We start from the raw sequence: 9,906 nt of genomic DNA on the forward strand, positions 1-9,906 counted from the left end.
AGGAGATCCTTTATCTCCCTACCTATTTCTTTTTGTTTCGCAAGCTTTATCTTCTTTAGTGGATGTGGCAAAACTTCGAGGGGATATTCAAGGCTTAAAACTAGCAAGAAATATTCCTGCCATTTCTAATATCCTCTTTGCAGATGAAACAATGCTGTTTGGCAGAGCACAAGTCAGAGAAGCTCAAGCAATTCGGGATACTTTATCTCTTTATTTAGCTGCTATGGGCCAACAAATCCCCATAATTTTTCTCTATAATTTTCGATCTCTACAATTTAAAAATGGATTAGAAACGAAATTGAATCATTTTCTAATTTAGAAATAGATTTTGGAATACGTTTCTAAATTTTTTAAGCTTCCTTTCATTTCTATAATTTAGAAACGGAATTTGCTATCCGTTTCTAATTCAGAAATGAAATTTAAAATCCATTTCTAAATTTAGAAACAGATTTTAGAATCAATTTCTAAATTTTTAACGTTCATTTCATTCTTTATAATTTAGAAACGGATTATAAATGAAATTAATAACTTTCTAATTCGGAAACAGAATTTGAAATCCATTTCTAAATTCTTAAATTTCCTTTCATTTTCTATAATTTAGAAACGGATTGAAAGATTCATTTCTAAATTTAGAAACGGAATTAAATCCGTTTTTATATCGTTCCTAATCTATTTCTAAATATTGCGCCATTTTTTTAGCGCTAAAAATAACAATAACTTTTTTTTTTATTTTTAAATTTTGTTTTTATTTTATTTTTAATTCACTGTAATTTCTAATAAACAAATTTAATTTCTATTTTATTATAAGTCTGCCGCAAATTAGAAACAGAAATAATTCATTTCTAATTTCTTTTTGCTATTTCGACACTTTTTGTCCTCCGGCCCAGTTATACTCACTTTCAGCTGATGATAGTTTGCACTTGTGTCTGCTGCTGGCAATTGAATATCATCTTTAATGAAAAAAAAAAAAAAGAAAAAGAAAATGTTTGTTTGATAGAATTATTGAAATTTCTTACAGTTCAAAATAATAAAATAAAATAAAATGGCTAGGGAAGGAAGATCACTCAGTAGTCAATAGTTGTACGATTGCTTGCTTTCTTTAGCAACTTCACTTTTATCTTAAACAGTTTTTTATTAAAAATTAGAAAGTGAGGACAGGCTAAAAAAAATAATAAAATAATTTATAATAACATATTTTTTAAAAATTATGAATTATTCAATCATAAATAATATATTAAATGCAAGTGAATAATATTTAAAGAAAACAATGTGATCACCACTAGTTTAATTTTATAAGAAAAAATTTAATATTTTAGCCTAAATATTTATTTTAAAAATTATATATATTTATTGTTTTAATTATATATAGATTAATTAATGATATACAAATTTTAATATAAATATTTAATTTAAAAATTATTCTTATATAACATCCAATTTATATTAAATGCGTCCTTCAACAAATACTAGCGTAACAAGAAGTCGGTAATACAGTGATAGGTGGACCTTCAAATTAATAATTATTGCAAGATTTATTTTTCTTTTAGTCGAGAAATTAACACTACACTATTAGCTAGGAATTATTCTCAGGAACATGATTGATGCAGAGTTGATTTGATTTATCCCGTAATCACGTTCAAAATTACAGGATACAGTTTCTATGAGCAGAAACGTGACATGGTCTTCAAGAATAGGAAGGCGTTGGTTGTCGTCATCAAGGGTTAACATTCTTGCAATATTCATACAAATCTTGGTGAAAGTTGATGAAAATAGCTTTCGAAACAGTCAATCCTGGTTCAGCTGTTTCCATGCATTTGAAATTGTCTTTTTTAATGCATGAAACATGATGGATCGGAATTAAGAATCTAGATAGAAAATTTCAGAAATATCATTAGAATTACACAAAAAAATTCTAAAACAATAGATGTTAATCAAATAAGAAAAAGGAAATCCTAAAACAGAAATGAAACAGGAGGTTTATGGAGATTTGATTACCATATACCACCACAAATATCATGTATATTTGCTGATGAAGAAAAGTGAGAAAATTACTCCACTTCTCAGCTAACTGAGCTGATCAATTGCAACATTTTAATATACCAATATTTTTTTATCAGTATCATAAGTAAATTTCCAATAGGCCCCTTTTATTGTAGTAATTTATAAATAAATAGATTTGTGAATGACATTGTCCCTCTTTTGTGACATGACATTTTCCCTTACTTGACTCCATTAATTATTATTGAATTTATGCATATTTTGTTATATATCCATCAATGCACATGAAAATTTATTGATGTGAAGTGAGATTTATATAATAAAAATATTATAATCAGCACGTAAATCTAAGATATATACATAAATCATATAATCACACAGTATAAAAAAGAAAAGATGCATAATATAGGATTTAAGGTGGTTCAACCGTGATGTCTACGTCCATGGGTAAGACAAGAGAAAAAAGTTTCACTATGATGAAAAGAGTAAGATACAATCACTCAGAACTCTCAAACCTTATTCCCAATGTGTTTCCCGAATATTTCACAACTCTACTACAAAGGGTAAAATATTATAATATTTATATTGGTATCGGCCCATGCCCTCTGCAACCACCACTGATCTCATTTTTTATCTCAATCGGGTCACAGCATGAATGTAACGGTCAAGCTCCAACCACTAGAGAAATTGTCTGCTTTGGCCATAAGCCTCATGGTTTTGTCCCATAGGTGGAATGGAGAACTTCATAGGAGGTCACATATTCCACTTATGGGACAAAAATGTGAGGTTTATGTCCAAAACTGATAATTCCTCTAGTGGTTGAAGCCTGACCGTTACAATTGGTATCAGAGCCGAAAGCTCCCTCAATACGGTGCAACAAGTGAGGGTTAAGCGTGCTCGCTTGAGAGAAATTCTAGGATATGTGACATTATGGGAAGTTTTCCATTCCGCCTATGAGACAAAACTGTGAGGCTTATGAGCAAAACGGACAACTTTTCTAGTGGTTGGAGCCTGGTTGGAGCTTGACCATTACAATAAAACTTTCGAGTCAAGTCATAATTTGAGTTCATAAAAAAATATATCCAAAATTCAAAATCACAAAGCCACAAAAATAACAAAAAACAACATGAAATGTGTTACACCATTTTATGTACATCACCGTACCATTTTATATATTAAATATATATATTTATTGAACATTAATATCTACCTATTATTATTATTTTATTTTTTACATTTACAATTAAGAGTATTTTCAATGATATTATACCCATAGATAATAACTCATAGATTTTTTTAAAATTTAAATTATATAATTTTAAAATATAAAATATATAATTAAATTATTTATTAAATTTATAAATTTTATATATTTATATTTTAAATTTATAATAAATTAAATTTAGACAAAAATTTTATCCGCGATAGTCTGATGCCATTCAGACAGAATTCCCAGAGATTTTTGTCACACTTTTCCACGATCAACTGCAGCTTTCAAACACGTATGTAAAACTCGTTCTTTTTATTTTTTATTTTTTTAATTTTTAATTGAAGTTAAATGAGATGATGTATCAATTTTTGTTTTTTCCAAAGTTAGGTTCATAATTCAGTAGCTACCTGTCAAGATGTTAGAAATTCAAATTTTAACAATCCTTTTGTCTTCCAAAAATTTCTTTTTAAATTTTTTTTTGTGAGAGTCAAATAAATAGAAGCTGAATTTGAATATATCAAATAAATAATATACTTTTAGCTATTACTAAATTGAAGTAAATAAATTTATTTTTTTAAATTAATAATAAGAAAATTTACATATTGTTACTATAAAATATAAAAAAAATTTCTTTTTATTTATTCATTTTTCCTTATTCCAATTTTTTTTTTTTATATATTTTAAGATCTCTTTAATTACCATGTTTTTTACATTTAAATGATGATAATATGTAATAGAAAATATATTAAAAAAAATTCTTTTGAACGTATTGGGATTGGAGCACCAATGAAAATTTTAAATTTGTCCATAAAAAAAAAAATTCAAAGAGTACCAATAAAATGAAGGCTCATTAAAAATTATATTTTAATTCTAAATTTCGAATCGCATGTTGGAGTTGTATAAATTAAAAAAATTATTTATGGCAAGGATTTTTATGGTCGTCGGACGATTTTCACCGAAGCGAAAATGTGAGAAGTCCTCACTTTAATTTAGAAGAAAAAAAAAAAAAAACTATTTGTAAAAATAAAATTTATAAAAACCACTTCTAAAATAGAAATTTTAAGTCCGGGATCCATGCACGGGTAGGGAAGGTGTTAGGCATCCCACCTCGTCCCTTAATGAGGGTAAGCAGATTTAACGATGTGTTCTTTATAATTTAATATCGATAATTTTGGGGTTAGAATTATGATATCGGTCCCTGTTATTGATAAAAGGAACATTCGATGTTTCACCATTTTGGGTTACCCAAGAACACGAGTAAGTGGGATGGCTCTGAAGTGAGTTGAGGTTGTGTTTGTTTAATTTGTTATGTATTTGTTAAGCTCCTCTCTCCTCAAATTAGAACTCTAATTCTGAAGAGGTGTTATTCGGTCTCTAAAGGTTTATAACGAGTGAGGAGGACTCTCGGCTCACACATTATGTGCCTCATCATTGGCATTCAAATAACTGAGGGTGCAACGTATGTAATGGATATACAGGAACCTATATGAGTATAGACTTTCATTCTCTTTAATTAGGACTCTAATTCAAAAGGGATGTGATAATTAAAACCTAGAGAATTTCCTTCATTAATGAGGACTCTCAGTTAATAAAGGGAGATATCATCATCGGCATAATTATCCATAAAATCTTTATCTATATCGTTTCTTGTTAAACTGTTTAATATTTCATAATAATGATATTTTATTTAACTAAGCCGAGTTGAAGGGAGGACTCTTCCTTAATAATGTGAGGACCTTGAGAAAGACTTTTCCACCGGGTCTCAATATAAAATTCAGGGTTCTTGGAAGGACTCTCCCGCGAACCGATTACCAGATTGTGTAATAAATTTTGTCTATAATGTTCTGTAAAAAAAATGTCGGGGTTGTCTAGGAAATGACTTTCTCCCGATCTCCCCTATTCAATACCGAACAGATTTATAAAAGTCCCAGGCCAAGGAAAGGGCTCTCCTCGGTCTCCTCTAAGTTAACATCGAACGATTTTTATAAAATATAAATTACTAGAATTCCGGGAAAGGACTCTCTCCCAATCCCTCTATTTTACACCAATCGATTTTATAAAATGTGTAAGAATGGGCTATATTCCGATCTTTCTGATTTAAAGCTGGAGAAATTTAAAAGGTACAAGAATTTCAAGAAAGGACTCTCTCCCGATCCCTCTATTTTACTTCGAACAGTTTTTTAAGACTACAGAAATCTTAAGAAATGACTCTCTCTCGATCCCTCTATTTTGAAAAGTCAGTTAAAAAAAGTCGCGGATGTTGAGCCCAACTCTTTGTCGATCCCCTTCTAGAGAGTCGGAGTAGTGTATCGCGCGCGGGATTTCTCGATCTCTTTATTATCCGAACTTTCTTGGTTTTCGATCTCATAACTTATGGTCCGAGCTCATCTCGGTTTCCAATCTCGTGACCTATCGCTCGAACTTGTCTCGGTTTTTGATCTCCAAACTTACTGTCCAAGCTTGTCTTGGTTCCCAATCTCCTGGTAATCATCCAAACCTTCCTACATCCGCCTAAACTATGACTATTTATCCCGATTATTTCCCCTTTAATTAGATCGGAACTCTCTATGTCATCACTTCCCTTCGTACCCCTTATAATACTTACGAAATTCCAGTGACTTTTATGTCATCCGAACTTTTATTCTTGTACTAAATAAAAATAAAAATAAAATAAAATAAAATTCTTTGGGGTGACGCGGATGTCACAAAAGAAAGCCAAGGGTAATATTTGTGAGATCAGTCAACCTAATATTATCCTATCCTGAAAGTTCGACATGACATGGCATCTTAAAAGTCCTTATATCATGAACACAGATTAGTTATATTTGGAGAATGATAGGTAAAAATACTTACCTGTGGAGAGCTGAAGTAAAGGAAGAGCCAATATTGATGTCCCGCAAAGCTGAAACTGCTAAAGCTAGGGGGGACAAAGTGACTTGAGTTGCCGAATATGATGAAAACAAGATCTTGATGATGAGCTGAGATTGGACCTTCAAGATAGTGCACGAATACTGAGGAGATGGATTGTAATATTTGTAGCTCTAGTGATAAAATCCTTTAGAAAACTTGTTTCTAAAGTCTCCAAAAACCTTAAGAGCTTTAGAATGAAAGGCAATAAGGCTATCGCAATATTTAACTTCAAAAATTTCCCCTAAGAATAACGATTGTCTCCTCCTACTACAGTATTTCATGCAGGTATTTATAGGAAACGGAGGCTTCAAATGGAGGGTCAGGATTTAAGTAAGATGAGGTGGAGAGTCTGGATTCAAAAAGACATGATCCGACATCTTGGAATTAAAGAGAATCAAAATCGAAGGTTGGGATTTAGTTAAGAATTTTTGTTCTTCATTCTCTAATCCAATCGTCAAGGGTCTTGCTTCACAAAATAAATCCAAGGGCTGGGAATGAAAAGTACCGAATTAGTTACTCACTTTTAGTCCGAAGGTCCCAAACTCATCATTACAAGTGAAATCGCGGTGTGAATTGAGGCGTATTAGGATACTTTAACCGCTTGAGATCCAATAGTTCGGGTTCGTCCTTACAAATGGGATGGATGGTCGGGATTAGATCGTACCCCAAATGCTTTAACCAACTTAGATATGACAACGGGGGAATTAACCTTATAGATTAAGGGTCATGATTGAAAATGATTCGATTCCCCAAGCTTTTTGATCTTTATTGGTCAATTCTCGGTTTACCCGATCTCTCTTTATGGTTGGCAGACCTGAGACCTCTTATTCCGATCTCTTAATTGAACCCTTTCTGCATCCGATCTCTTCTTGCTTCCCGATCTCTTTTTCGTCTCTTCTCTGTATCTGACCTGTATTGGCGAACCCTGAATAATAAAGCATTAAATTCTTTGATTACCGATGAGCCGCTTCGAGTTCTATATGCATTAAATGCCAAGGCCCTATATATATGCGGGAGGGAATTATGTTATTCTCACACTCACACTCTTCCTTCTTCGGTGAATTTCCAATGTGCTCCTTTTCTGATCTTTACTTTTTTGGTGAGAATTCTCATCATGACAACCGCATTGATCTTTTTTCGATAGCCTTCTTTGCCCATCTCCTGAAAATGGATGATACCAGCGATCAGAGAACTATGAGAGCGTCATCTGATAATGGCGAGGGAACCGGACTAACTGACCGATCAGGGTCCAAAATGACTACCAGTCTAGCTTTTGATCGGCTTGCCGGATCGAGCTACGGACCGATCTCGGGCAAGAGGACTGCTAATTTCAATCTTGATGTCGGTGACGGCCTCTGGAAGTTCATTTCAGTACAAGAAATTTGATATTTTGTGACGAATAATCTTATGACGATCCAAATTTCGTTATAAAAAAGTTACATATTATGACGAAAATGTTAAATTGTCATGATAAAAAACTTTTTATGACAAAATGTAAATGTGTTATCAAAACGTAATTAGTTCGTCACATATATGTACAATTGATGACGATTTATATATATTTGTCATAAAATACATTTGAGATTAGATTTCCCACTAAAATTTTGGCGTCAAATTTTTTATGACAAATTGATTTATTTTATTACAAAATAAATTGCAATAAAATAAAAACATATTGTGACAAATTTCATATTGTCCCTAAAACATTTATTTTAATGACAATTTATAATAATCGTCATTAAATAGTTTGGAGGCAAGTTTTACCTCCAATTTTATGTGTAAATTTTTTCAATGATAAAATATTTTTATTTTATGATGATACTTAATGTGGTAAACTTAAGACTATTTGTAACAATATCTTGGATTCGTCACTAAATATCTTCGTTTGTGACGAATTGAAAACATGTCATGTTTTTTTATATGAAAGATTTTTATCACTTTGTGATGAAATTAATCATAATAAAATAAAATAATTTGTAGACAAATTCATTTTTCGTCATTATAAAGACAATTTCAATTACAAATATTAAAATTTTCATGTAATTTTATGACAAAAGTCTTTTTTACTTTTATTTTTAATAAAAGCAATCATCATAAAATAATAATTTACTATGACAAATAATGTTATGTCACTTTAACATTATATACATTATATTTGGTAATGAATTGTAATAGTTGTTACTAAATATTTTCTAATGAATGCATATTTACCTTTTAATTAGTTAGATATGGCATGTAAGTTTGGATTAAAATTGGACTCTACAGCTTGATTTTGAAAATATAAAATATAAAAAATAAATATTAAATTATGTTATTAACATAAAATAATAAATAATTCGCACAACATATGGATAAAAAGACTAATTATTATTTAAATAATTTTTTAAAAAATATTTCTAAAATATGTTAATTAAAATAATTAATTCTTTTTCAACAATTTTTAATAATACTTTTAAGAAAAAAAATTTCTTTCTAATTTTATAACTTCAATCCCAAACAGAGTTTTAGTAATTAAATAAGCATTACAATTGAAATCCGCATTTTTTTTTTAATTCTGTCGAGAAAATATATGCCCGGTACAGTCGCATGTGAACTCTATTTCTATATTCATTTAGCATAGAGTTGAAGCACATTTCACTGTGTGATTTTTTTTTATATACTTACTATTAATTAAATAAAAATAATCGGAGATATAAAAATTTATAAAAATCACCATCCCTTGTTTTTTGTTCAAAATAATAAAATTAAATAAGATTTGTCTCTATTTAATATTAAAATTTTTTATGTTTAATAAATTATTGAAAATTTTAATTTTAGTGACTAAATTTTATTATCTATCTCTAAAAATTTCAAAATTTTTAATATAGCAATATTATGAAATTTAATATTTAAAATTAATATTATCAATAATCAATTAAATGTTGAAATTCCCGAAAAAAAAAATAAATGTTGAAATTAAAATATCTATATAGCTGGTTCATTACCATCCTAATTCTATGTGCTAGATGATTTTTCTAAACAGAAGTGTAGACTTAATGTGAGAACTGTTTCAGTGTTAATGCATTATTTATGTGCAGAAGTGGAAAATGTAGAAGGCATTTGGGTTACTTAGGAGAATGGAAAACGATGGTACTAATGTGCATTTTGATTTTTTTTTTTTTTTCAAATAATCGCTATAGCAACATATTTTTTTCATTACGAGTTATTAATTTTAGAATTATTAATAAAAAATATATTTTAATATATTATTAATTAAAAATTAAATTTAATATATCGTAATTACAAAAATATAAAATAGTAAAATAATTTGTTAAATTGTTTTTTATATTTTTTGTAATGATATCTAAAAAATTTCTTTAATTAATCCATAAACTTCAATAGTGTGTGCTTGCATATTTACAAGTAATTTGGATTAGTTACTATATTTTACTGATAATATTAATAAGTTGGTGTTTTTATAACATTAGTTTTTTTTTTTGTTTTCATTTAGATAGATGCACATATGGCATAGGATGATTGCTTGAAATAGAGTGGGAGGTTTCGCATCTTCTTTAAAACTCCAATATATAATTCAGATAAAAACGCTAGGGATTGTGGACGAGAGGAGAAGAGAAAACAATATTTCATACCTGTAGCAGCACTTGCACTCAGGGTGGGCTGTTGATCAACCAATTCTCGCCGGAGAAGAGCGAGTTATGATCATCTGATTCGGCCATGATTGCGATAAAACATGCATGTAGGTATGCCTTCTCCCTTTATTTGTTGAATAGATTGCGGGTGTAATTTGA

The sequence above is a fragment of the Hevea brasiliensis genome, chromosome 11 (assembly GCF_030052815.1).
Source record: "Hevea brasiliensis isolate MT/VB/25A 57/8 chromosome 11, ASM3005281v1, whole genome shotgun sequence".
In the NCBI taxonomy this organism is placed as follows: Eukaryota; Viridiplantae; Streptophyta; class Magnoliopsida; order Malpighiales; family Euphorbiaceae; genus Hevea; species Hevea brasiliensis.